We start from the raw sequence: 12,925 nt of genomic DNA on the forward strand, positions 1-12,925 counted from the left end.
CTCTTAAAAATTGGCAAAAAACCAACATTTCCTTGATTTGTTAAGGATGTGTTTTGGCCTTGGAAAATTTTCAAGGCTTTCATATGTATCTATCATAATCATGAACACAAATACACAGAAAAAAATAAAGACAAACTTCTTATTTTCTTCGCTCCAGATGACCTTCAAAATTCCTTAGCTCTGAAAATCCGTACAACCTTTACTGTGACCTGTTCTGTGTTTCTGAGAAAAAAGGGAAATTCTAAGATAATTACATAGAACACAACATGAATTCATGGAGCAACAGGTATTTCTGAAGTACCTACAGTAGTCTTCACAGAATTTTTTTACCTAGAAGGAATTACATGAAAATCAATTAACTTGGGTTAAGAACTCTAATATTGATGAATCTTGGTAAGAAATTTGGGGGAGGTAAATCCATAGAGCTCCAGTCTCCAATGTATTAGAACCATATTGCATACACTAGGCGAGAAACGGTCTCATGCATACTAATGTAATTTGACTTTAGCTATGGGATTTTTAAAAAGGTGATAATGACATGTACATATCTTTATAAAGAGATCTACAGGTGAAAGCAAGAAACATGTTAATAGCTCTACTTTACAATGAGCAGTACTGATTCTTGGCTGAATGTCTTCAAGGATTCTGCAGGGAGATGCTTTGAATAATATACAGGAGGCCTAGCCCAGAGGTTTGAAAGCAATTCTGATTTGATTGTTATTGTAGTATTAACAATTTATGTCAGCATGGTATTTGTTATAGATTTTTGGACAATATTTTGTTTCTACCTGTGTCATAGTGTCATATCATGCACTTAGTTTATACTTTGCTAAGATACGACATTAAGTAGTGTAAATTTTCCCATTTTAATGTAGAAACATAAACATTTGTGTTTCTGGAATCAAGCTGTGACGCTGGTAGCTTCTGGGAAAGAATAGATGCTTTCTTAACATCACCCACTTCAGCTGGCCAACCCAGGGCATTTTCTGGATGTGAGGAACAAAGATTAGTGTGCTGTAAACACAGTGGGGATTTACAGTCATACTCCATCCCTGCTGCAAGCCAAGGGTACGTGCAGAGCTGTGCTTCTCAGCACACAGTCTGTGTCTACATGTGTCCTGGGTTACAATGTAAAATGTGCCCAAAGTATGTATTCAATCACCACCTACATGAGATGTTTAAACTAGGTTGGGCAGTGTTTCCCTTGCCCCCTCCCTCCAGACTATCTTCTGTTAATGGCCCATCAATGCCCTGCTGCATGACTCATAGATAACTCTCCCCAGGAGCTATCTCTGTTTAATGGGCAATCAAGGACCCATTGCAAAACTGATAAAATGATATCAGTCCATTGTGAGATGCTCTGCCCAGGGGGAGGAGGCAAGCATTCCCACCTGGATATAATCTGGGATTTGGGACAGCACAGGCAGCCTTACCCACTGGATTCCCAGAGGACAAGAGCTCCAGACCTTTCTGCAGGAACACTGCTTCAACAAGACTGCTTCATCTGGACTGCTACCACCATGGTGTCAGGTTGTATTCTGACTGTGTCAGTGATCTTTTGTACTATTGCATGTGGGTGTTTTTTGGTTTGTTTGTTTGTTTGTTTTTTCTCTCCTATTAAATTGTTTTTCTGACTTGGAGTCTCTCACTGGTTTTGCCTTCAAGCCAGCACAACATGGATAGTGGGGGTGGGCCAGTGATGGTCTCCCCGAAACTGTACACCGGGTGCTAGCAACCAGCCTTGAGTCTGCCCAAAGGATTCCTGGAAAAGCTTGGCTTTGCATAAGATCACTGAATATACACAGGATTACCACTGCCTTCTCATTTTTGTGCACTGTGATCCACACACATGCACTCAGTGACTGCTGGTTAGACCTATAGCTTGGTGTTGCGTTGTCTGAATTAGAGTGACATTTGACCTTGGCTATCAGAGAAAAGCTCCACTGATAGCAATAATTTAGGACCTAATTTTGCCAAATTCCCCCTCATCCAAATGAAGGGTAATGGCATAAGGGAACATTACAGGACTGGTCCTCTATGATACAGCAATGTAAAAGATCCACTTGTCTCTAGAGTTCAGTTGTTTCCCAGAAACCTGCTAAACTCCATTAATCTTATTAATTCACTGTCATGCTCATTATCTAAGCAATGGCATCAAATGTGTGTCCAAAAGGTTGTAGCCAAAATACACTGGTAGAACAGGGTAATGTAGCATGGCAGGCAGCTTCAAGTGGCCAGGGCAAGAGACCTACCACAGGGTAGTTGCATTTTCTTAAATCTCTGAGAAAAACATTTTTAACTCTTTATAATGCAGTCCTTGTATACTGTTTTATGCATTCCTAACACATCAGACCCCATCTCTGTCTGCTCATACAGATCTCCCATTTTTGAAACAAGGTCTGCAATATTTGGGTAAGATGGAATTTTTTTCTTTTATTTATAGTTCCAGGTTTCATACCAGAATTTCATGGGATTAGCAAGGAGCCAGCATATTTGCATAGCAAATTCTCTGCACAGAGAATTTAATTTCTTAGTTAGAAAGCAGGATTTTTTTTTTTTCTCTTTCTAGGTGCTGTTAGAGGTCCCCAAATAAGGCATTGTTCTGCTTAACTAATCTAATCCCCTCTGGTGAAAGGAAAACTCATTTTCATTAGTAGGTGAGCACCAGGGTTGCATTAGTAGTCAAGTCCCATTCTCCTTTACACTGATGGAAATCCAGATAGTGATGCTGAAAGCAAAATTCAGCCCAATGTAGACAAGGCAAAGTATGATTTTGAGAAACCACTTTTGCTTAAAATACAGCACAATTCATGTGGCCCCCTTTTTATCTTAAAACAGCACTTATGTGTCATTCAAATTCCCATTTTTCCTTCATCATTTTGCTGTACTCAGTGTAGCAATAAGTAGCTGATTGTATCTAACTTTGGATGGATTTGTGTTTTTAGGCTGTTTACAGCTGAGGTTGGTTTTTTTCCCACCTGCAGCTGTGGAATGCTTAATTTCTCACCTGTGCTCATGTTTTAGGGTCACTCTGTAGACATCAGAGGGGTTGCTCTGGGCTGGTTATAACTCCCTCTGTTTTAGCCAACATGGGGAGCCCAGGCATTTTATGCAGACTACCTGGTTTTACACGGCTGAAATGAGAAGCATCGAGAGCCCCCTCACCCTCCTGTGACTTAGAAGCACTCCTAAACCACTGCCTCATCCCAGTGTGGCATTTCCGTTTTTCCTTCCTTTTCAGTAAAAAAGCAGAATTCAGCCTGGCACTACAATTAGCTGCTCTTTTAACCCACCTTTGCCTCAAGCATTCAAAGTCAAGTTTTTGTGCTGTGGAAAGAGAGGTTTAATAAATCACACAAAAACAATATTTTCTCCTTCCATTTTTTGAATAAACTCTGCAGAAAACTTGGGTAAACAAGGCTTTTTTTTTTTTTTTTGCTTTTTTTTTTTTCCTGAATCAGGTCCTTGTTTACAGAAAAATGGAATGTTTCCCCTGAATTTCTGATTATTAATAAATCATGTTAATTGCTCTAGATGTATGACCTTGCAAAATTCATTTCAGTTAGCTGCTTACGTCTCATTTTACTTTGTTTGGTTTTTTGGTGGTTTTTGTTTTGTTTTTTTTGTTTGTTTTTTTTTACTTGGTAATGGAGAGGCTTTTCTTGCATTTTATATATATTTGAAAGAAACTATGTTTGTGTACATACTCAACAAAAATTTGCTGTCACTCTACCCAATATGCAGTCAGATTTTACTAAGATGAAGTAGTTCAGAAATGCTTTTCTAGATATGGCGAGCAATTTTTAGATTAGCATGTTGTATTTTTAACCTTCATAATTTTCTGGATACAAAAGTAAATCTTAAGTTTTGTTATACCTATAATTGCTTTGACAAAAATGTTCACAGTTACATGGGTGATGGCTTTGGCTACCAAGACAGATTTTCATAATAATGAGTTTTTTCCTGTAGGGGGCTGTGAACTGCTAATTAGCATCTATGACCCAATATTCTTAGCAAATAAGAGTAATAGCAGTAATTTCTAGCTTTATGCAGGGTGCAAGTCTAATATAACCAGCACTTCTGTTTCATTTGTAATTAACTGCAAGCAATTATTATAGAGTCAAGGAAGTATATCCTAATGCTCGTAGGTAATAAAAAAATTTGAAATTATGTTTGTAAAACTCATATGTTTCATGCTGGGTGCACTGATTTCCTTGAGAGCACTGAGAATATGTGCCTATCAATTAAAAATTCTTCTTTAATGTTGCTTTACATTTATATGCTTTTGAATGTTCCTGTATAACTATCTCGCCCTCTATTTAATTCTCTCCCTTTTTAAAAAAACATTATCCTTGAAATTTCAATTAATATTTTGACCACAAGACCTTACTGAATACTTAATTTGGCTACTTGATCTCAACATAAGATCTAGATGGTGCTGAAAAGAAGTTGTTTACACTTGATTTTATGAGGTCTGTATCTTAGTCCTGCTAGAACCGTGCCCCCCAAGGCTGGTCACAGAGGGGCGTGTGCTCATGCAGCGCAGCTGACTTCCCCAAACAGAAACAGATCTGCTGTTTCTTTTACGCAGCAAAATAATGCACAAGGCTTTCTGCAAATTGACTTACTTTCCCCTGTTTTTCTTGGTTTCTATGGAAAAGCGGGAATGGCTATGAAATAGTAGCTTCCAGTGACAATTTCACAGTTACTGGGATGGCACTGAGACTTGTCATTGCCTTGAACATCTTTGCAGAATAGGCCTCAGTTATTTACTCAGAAATATGATCTTATCTGAATCTGCATAGAGGTAAATATATAATCACTTCTTTCCAAAGTTTTGACAAAGTTTTAGATACTGAGGCATCTTCTCCTTTGAAAAATGTACTTCCCTTTTAGGATGAATGGTGTTTAACCAACTTTGAACATATAACAATATGGCACATTCCTGAACTCTAGGTGCTGTGGTTCAGGTTCAGAGGGGTTGAGCATGACATTTGCTGTGCTTTGGTCCAAGGGAGTTTTCCCAGCATCTCTTAGACTGTCACTCAAGAGATCTGGAGAGCAAGAAGCTGATGTCTTTACATAAGCCATGGATTCCAAACAAAGATTTTCAAACAATGATAGGCTTAAAAAACACCCTTTGATCATACATGGAGTGTGATAATGACTCCATTGTGAAGCTAGTTGAAAAGGAGGCTGAAGAGACTGAATGAAAAAAAAAAAAAAGAGGAGTTTTATTTTTATGTTATTTGTTTTTCTTCTAGGCTATGTCACTGTCTGTTATCAATATTGTGTTAATTCATCTTCAGGCATTTACCTGGATATGAATGTGAATTAATCCAAAATCTGTCCTGCCAAGTAACCCCCAGGGTCCCTAACTAACCCTCTTTTTTTTAATTGCTGAAATGTTTTAGACCAAAATCATCAGACAGATCAATAACTTGGTCAGCATGGCAGATAGAAAATATGACAAAATCTACTGATTCCATAATAGCCCATGCTGACATCCGGTAGCTTAGCTCCAAAAAGCAGCTTTTCACCTTTTCTTAATATCCATTTGGACAGTTGCTTATGCACTGTATCACACAATTTTCTACTGGTTATTGCCTTCTAGATTATGTGAATATTTTTTGGTTTTAGTTTTATTTTTAATTGAGCAATTTTCCTATTGCCATAATATTAGCAAAGGTTTGTCTGCCATGGATATTTATATCTGGTGTTATATTTTGAATTTTCTAGGAGTGTATTTTCAGCATGCAGTTACACATCTTATTGAAACATTTTATATTTCCTTGTGTAAACCTGATTTTATTTTATTGTTGCAACCTGTATCAATCACTTTCTCAGAAACTTTCTTACAGTGCTGTTGCAAGAGAAATAAGAAGTTTGTGGATCTGCAAGAAGTTATACTTGTTCAAAAGATATATTTTCTTTCAAATCAGAATTAATTTAAGGAAATCTTATGGCCTGTATGTATCTACATACTCTTTGCAGTACAAAAGGATTTATAGTATGCAAATAGAGTGACTGAGAAGGTTTTGTCCTCATTGCTAAGGAATCACAACAAATGACAACAAAAGATATGCAAGAATTGAGAGAACTGTTAAAAAGAGAAGATAGGAGTTTATGAAAAAGTTCAGGAAAACAACTCACAATATATTATAGGCCCGCAACAAAAATCACACTCGATAAAAACTAAGTTCTAACACAACAATATAAACATCCAAAAATTAAAAGAAAATTTTATTGTGGTGTTTTCTTTTAGAATGGGAAGAAAAGCCTTAAAGTCTAAAACTGTATTCTTCAAAATGTTCTCCCACAAATATTTTAGATGGGGTATATTTAGAAGAGTTGTGGGCTATTGAAATGTCTCATTCTGCATGGATCAGTATGTTATAGGCCATATTTATTATTGCTCCTTAATCCCATTTTGAGTAGACTGAACTATAGTATCTTAGCTATATATAGGAAGGATCCAGCTTATTTCAGTTTTGTTGTTGTTGTTGTTGTTGGTTTTGGGTTTGTTTTGTTTTGTTTTGTTTTTGTTTATTTTTTTTTTCTCTAGACTGAGAAATGCAATTCCCTTCTGTGCAGCAAGAACTGCACCTAACTGCAGGCATTGGAACATTAGATTGTGTGGTCCAGGGCATTTGCTATGGCTGATGGAAAGAATAAGAACCTCTGAAGGGTGATTAATGTCACTATCTGAGATGGGTTTCATGATGATCCAGCTTCTGGTGGATCTTTTTTGTCTATAAAATACAAAGATACCCCAGACAATTAACCTAAATTTGTGTCTTACTGTTTAGGGAAGTGAGATGAAGAAAGATAAGTCCCATTCTAAGAATCTTGATGCATTTATTTCAGTTTTTAAGGGAAAAGTATTAATTATATTCTTTTTCAGCACTTTAAGCTATCCTACATTTTGTAATGTAGCCCCATTCATGCATAGAACAGCTTCACCTCTAATCCAAAGTATTTTTTGCCATATACTAATTTAATATTTATTTAGTTGTTGGGGAGGATGAAGCCAGAAAGCCCTATAAATATGACTGTTTAGATTCTGAGAATGTGAAACCTGTAAGTGAGATAGAATTGAAAGCAAGTTTTGATGATTGAGATGTCCTAGCTACTGGATGTCTGGGAAAACAGTTATATAGCCAGCCAAAGGTCAAATGGAATGTACTGTCTCACCCCTCAATGTATGGTTCATCCCACACCTGTACCCCTCCCCTGAAGTATCAGGTATCTGTAACCCCATTGGCACAAGTCCTGTTCCAGCCCACCCTGAGACCCCTTATCAGGGGGCTGAGAGCTGGGCTGGTCCTCTTTTGCCTGGCACTTTTCCCCGAGGAGTTTCCTCCTGGAATTTCCTCTCCATACCTCTCCCTTCCCCCACTCCCTAGGCCTTGCCACTAGTTGCGCCTGGCAACTCAAAGCAAGGCCCCATATCCCCTACAATAAACCTCATGTTCTAAAACTCAACTTCAGAGATCTCTCGTCTATATTCATCCACACCATCCTGGAGTCTGCAGCAAAGCAATATCTACATTTAGTAAATGCATTTTTGTTGAGGGTTTTGCTTTTTTTTTTTTTTTTTTTTTTTTAATTAAGTTATACGAGAAAGTATTACTTAGCTTCAGTGCACAGTTCAGTGCTGTTATTTTCCATCTTCCCAAAATTTCCATAGTTAGAAGGGAAACACATTTCCATGCTTCTAGGCTTCCCAGAAAGTTGATATCTAAATCTGTAGCAAGAGCTGTGTGCAGAAAGAAGCCAAATATAAATACAGTTATTTATAAATAGCACTTGGAAAAGTCCACAAAAGTGCTGTAGTAGTGGTGTATCCAGTAGAAAACACTCACCATTAGCTCCACTTTGCCTGAGAAAATCTGAGTTGTTGCACTGTAACCATTTAATCCATTTATGTACACAGATCAATGGGGAATCATTGAGAGGCAGAACATCACACACTCGTAGATGACCCAAAGAAGCAACATCAATTATGCTATTGAAAGATACAAAATGCTGCTTTTTTGTACCGGATGAAAGTGGAGGGCTCGGTCTTCTCGTATAATTATAAGGGAATATAATTAAACCCCAAGTTGGTGTAACCAAAACTTGGTCTTCTGGGGTAAGAGTTCTGTGGGTCACCAAGGAAGTCTCTCAGAGAATGTACTGCACCACAAAGCCTTACTCTGGTGTAGGGTGGGATGAGCAGTGCTGTATTGTGTTTGAACTGTCACATTTCTCCTGGAGGAAAGCCTGCCTCACCTTTCATATCCACCAGTGCAAATCATACTTGTCCACTGCAATGAGGTGAAAACAGAATCTGCTTTACTACTGTTGAGGGTTAAGTTTCCTGTAGATTCCCGCCCCCCCCACCCATAAGTTGCTAGGAGACTAAATGCTGGTAGTTAAAGGGTGCTCAACCCGGACAAAGGAAGTGGATCACTTAGTTTTGGGGGAGGGAAAAAGCTCCTGTGAGCTGAGGGTGGTGGGCTCGCTGCTCTCGGTTTTCAGGGGAGGTTGGTCGGGCTACTGGTAGCTGCCTGGAGTCCACAGCTAACGGAGGAGTCTGGTCCTGGGAATTCTATCATCTGTTGGAGTGCCCAGGAATTCGGAGTTTCTTCACTGCCCTGATGGATTTTGGGTCAGCCCGGGTCCCGCCGCTGTGGGTTCTCCAGCACTGCCCACTTCACCTGCCAGGGCACCCCCCTGCCTGCCGAGAACAATCCACCGCTTCCAGCCATCAGCGCCGGAGCTTCCACCGTTTGCCCTCGGGGTTCTTGGTTCTGTTCTACTATTGTTATAATTGCTGTTGTTTTTTGTCTGTCCTGTTATATTTACTAGTAAAGGACTGTTATTCCTTTCCCCATAGCTCTGACTGAAAAGTTTTTTTCTTAATCTTCCAAATTATAATAACACGGAGGGAAGGATTTAATTCCTCATTCCTAGAGAGGCCTGCCTCTCCTTAGCAGACACCTGTCTTTTAAAACCGAGACAACTACCTAGACAGAAGTGACATTTCCCTATTGTATATTCCTGCAGGTGCCTCGGATGAGGCAGTCCTAGGTCTTCATGTCATCAGCATACTTTTTTTTCAGGGTTTTGCAAAGTAGATTTTTGAACAGTAATTCAAAATAGAGTCTGATAGTTATCATTTTTTTGCCCCAACATCCTTGCATTGCATTTTTAAAGGATGGTGGAAATGTTTCTATTCTTCCTAGCTCTATCTTATATTACTTTAGCAATGTGTGTATTTCCTTGTCATCTTTCTCCTGCTATGGCCCCTTCCATCATCTTTATACTCTGTCTTTCTGACTTTATAGCTTCCTCTATTTTGCTGTCTTGGTTTGGAAAGACAGGTATCTTCTAGGGAAAGCTGGAGCTCCCCTTGGAATGGAGAATGTAAACCTCATCCCTTCCAAATTATTATAATTTTGGAATTAGGGGCTTTCAGGTAAAGATATGGGAATAGGGATAACAGGGTTTTTTTACTAGGATTATTAAAAATACAAATGTAGTAGTACAAAAATACCCCAAACAAACATACAAAAACCAACAAGCAAACAAACAAACAAAAATCCTAGAAACCCTGACAGAGTCAGAAATATGAGCTGACATCCTGTCGGTCAGGGTGTTGGAAGCAGTCTAAATAAATCCTCCTGGTGTAACAGATGTCATTCTGCTGGAGTAGAGATGATCCTGTGGGAAGGATCCAGTGGTGGTGAGATGGGTCCAGTCTTCCTCTGGGAATCCAGTGGAAAACAGACCGCCTTGGTGTTTCCGACTCCCAGTTTTTATCTAGGTAGGAATGGTTGGCTCCTCGCACTGGGTGGACCATCTCCCAATGGGCTGATGTAACTGTATCAGTCATGCAGTGAGCCTTAATGGCCCATTAACAGAAGATATCCCACTGGAGGGAGGATGGGCTGTGGAAGAGATAAGGAACATTGCTCCACCTGGTTTTAACAGCTGGCCCATTAACAGAAGGCACCCTTCCCCCTAGAGTTATGAGGAATGGGTTATACAATAGATAAAGAGAACACCTCCCCAACCAATTTCAACAGATGGAAAATGGAATACACGTTTTTGGTTACATATTGCAAATCAAGTTGTATGACCATGCTTTCCTTTGCCTTTCCTTCTCCTTAGATTTCTTTTATCCTTTCTTTCTTGGGAAACCCCTTTCTGATTCCGAGTTGCCCATCTCTGGATGTTTGGAGCCTTAATGCCAGTGTTTAGCCTTTTGCAGTCAAATCCTCAGGAGTCTGTTTAATGAAGGATACCTATCCTTCAGGGAGGGAAACTTTAAAACAAGATTCCTCTCTTTCCGGAAGTCACATTAGGAGTTAGTAATAACCAGATTCTATAAAGAATTAAAGTAAATTCAAAAAAAAAGTTTTATTAACTAGAGTTTTATGGACTTCCCTAAAAATACCTTCTGTGGAGCAGCAGTGGGAGCATTTTTCTCTCTGTGAGAAGCAAATTATGTTGAAACTCTGGCAACTAAGGAAGCTGCATACTCTACACTTGTCCTCTGCAAGAATAATTTCTGAAAATGCCTTTATGTATTTATTTCTGTGCAATCTCTGAGTGCCTCCACATTATTTTCATGGCAGTGTTTTATTTGATTGAGCTGTTTTGCACATGCCTGCCTCCTTCTACAGCACACGAAGGAGCAGCTGGTACAGTTACCAAAGAGCATATTTCTGTTCCTACAGTCAGGTTGATCTCAGAGTAAGAACACCTTGTACTGTCTTCACTCAGCATGGATTTGGATGCTTGTGAATGAGAAAAGTACACTCCATTACTGTGATCCAACTCCCACATGAGAAAATGGGCAGTTCTCCATTGACTTTAATAGGAAGTAGGATCAGGATGTCAGTGGTTTGAAAAAGCAAAGGTTTTGTTAAAAAGGTATTCATTTTAAGGAGAGGGGCACAACAGGGAAGTAACATTCCCTGTAGCCTTTAAATGGCGTCTGCAAACATAGTCTTCTTGCTGTTTAGCTTCATAATAACCATGCTAATCAGGGTTTCTGTTTAATTTGAAGTACGTTTTCACTTTCCAGACAACACAGGAAAGAAGAGTGCATTTATTGTGCTTTTGGCAGGCTTGTAGGGGTTCCTTTGAGTGGATAAGAACCATTCTTTCTTCCAGGTAATTTGGACCATCTCCACTCATTTGATTTTCACTATCACCAAAAAGAGATCCACGTAGGAGTTCCAGAAAGCTGCAAATTACAGTTCAGTTCAAATCCTTAAAGGCATTTCAAGTGCACATTGTAACAGACTCATAGTAATCAAGTTGCAGAAAGACTCTTATAACAGCTATCTCTCTCCTTCTGAATTGCTGAGGAACAGGCAGATGTGGAAATTATGAGTAATGTAATTGATGATCTTAAGGCTTTTAAATACCCAAGCTCTCAACAATCAAGATCTATTTGAGTTCAGAATCCAATAAGTAGTAAATACAATAGATTTCAGTCGGATGTTTTATCAGGCTCTCTGCAGCACTTCCCCCCCTCCTTCAGTTTTATGGGCAGCATTACCATCTAATCAGCAGACAAGTTGGAAAATGTTATTGTGACATATGATCACTTTTAGTTCATCATATTTCATTTTGTTTGATATGTAGTTAGTGTGAGTTCACTTATAATGCACATTTTCAGAGGGTTTGTCCCCAGCTTTTTTAATCAGGTGAAAAAGAACATAATGTTATCCCAGTCTGTTTATCATCAACTTATTTATTGTGTACCAACAAAGAAAAATGCTTGCAACAAAGCTCCCACAAATGATACATTAATGCCCTATAGATTTCCCAGGTGCTTTAATTTATAAACCTCTTTTTCAGTAATGATGACAGCTCCAAGATTTATTCTGATTATGTACTGAATAAATTCTAGAAGTATTTTTTCAACCCAGTGAACAAACTGTGTACAGTGAAGAGTTAATTTAATTTTTTTTCTGTTTTCCTTTAATCTGCAGACCAGACTGAAAGAATCCTAAATTTTACATTATGTTTCAGCTAAAAAAATAAGAAAACATTTGCTAGTGAAGAACCCAGCTCATTCTATTAACATAGGTAAAGAGCCTAACACCCTTACTTACGTGTTAATTTATCCACATACAAAAAAAAAAAAAAAAAAAACAAAAAAAAACCCCCATGTTAGTGTGAGGTGAGTAAAAAATATTTGCACCACTGGAAAAACTGCTAAATCACATTTCTTCAGATTCTCTGAAAAGCAAAATATGTTGCAGCTTTGCCTTTGATATTTCCTAGTTCGGTAGAATGAAAACAGAAGGCTTTTTTTTTTTTTTTCTCTCTTTTTTTTCTTTTTTCCCCAAGAAAGAATATATTTTCACTGCAAAAAGGGACTTTTCTTTCAAAACAAGGGAATGAAAACTGCAAAATTTGCATAGGCATGAAAAGGCACATTTCTTTTGAAGGGGTATTTTTTTTTTTGTTTTGCTACAATACTTAAAAAGTACTGATTTTCTCTTGGATATAAAATCAGAATATTTGCCATTAACTGAGATTTGACAAGTGTGCCTCCTTCTTGATATATGTAGTGGTCTAATACTGTTGAATTGCTCTTTTAGGGTATGTCCTGTCTACAATATATTTCCTGCCAAGTGTTGAACTAAATTCAGGTAATGCAGTCAAACGTGTGAACACATGAAATTGTCCTTGGGCCAGTTTGGACAGCTTTAAAATTCAACACTCTGCTTTTGCTCAGGTTGGCGTTCCACTTGGTAAAGAGGCACAAAGTAATGGGCACTCTTAGATACTGGCAGTCTTCAGGTGCCAATAGCTGGCTCCTCTTCCTGCAGGTATATGTGCCCTGGAAGTCCTAACAATGTGAATGGTACATGTTAGAGCAAGGTAACTTGGGTTTTGCTATACGTCCCTGGCTGTC

The sequence above is a fragment of the Hirundo rustica genome, chromosome 1 (assembly GCF_015227805.2).
Source record: "Hirundo rustica isolate bHirRus1 chromosome 1, bHirRus1.pri.v3, whole genome shotgun sequence".
NCBI classification, from domain to species: Eukaryota; Metazoa; Chordata; class Aves; order Passeriformes; family Hirundinidae; genus Hirundo; species Hirundo rustica.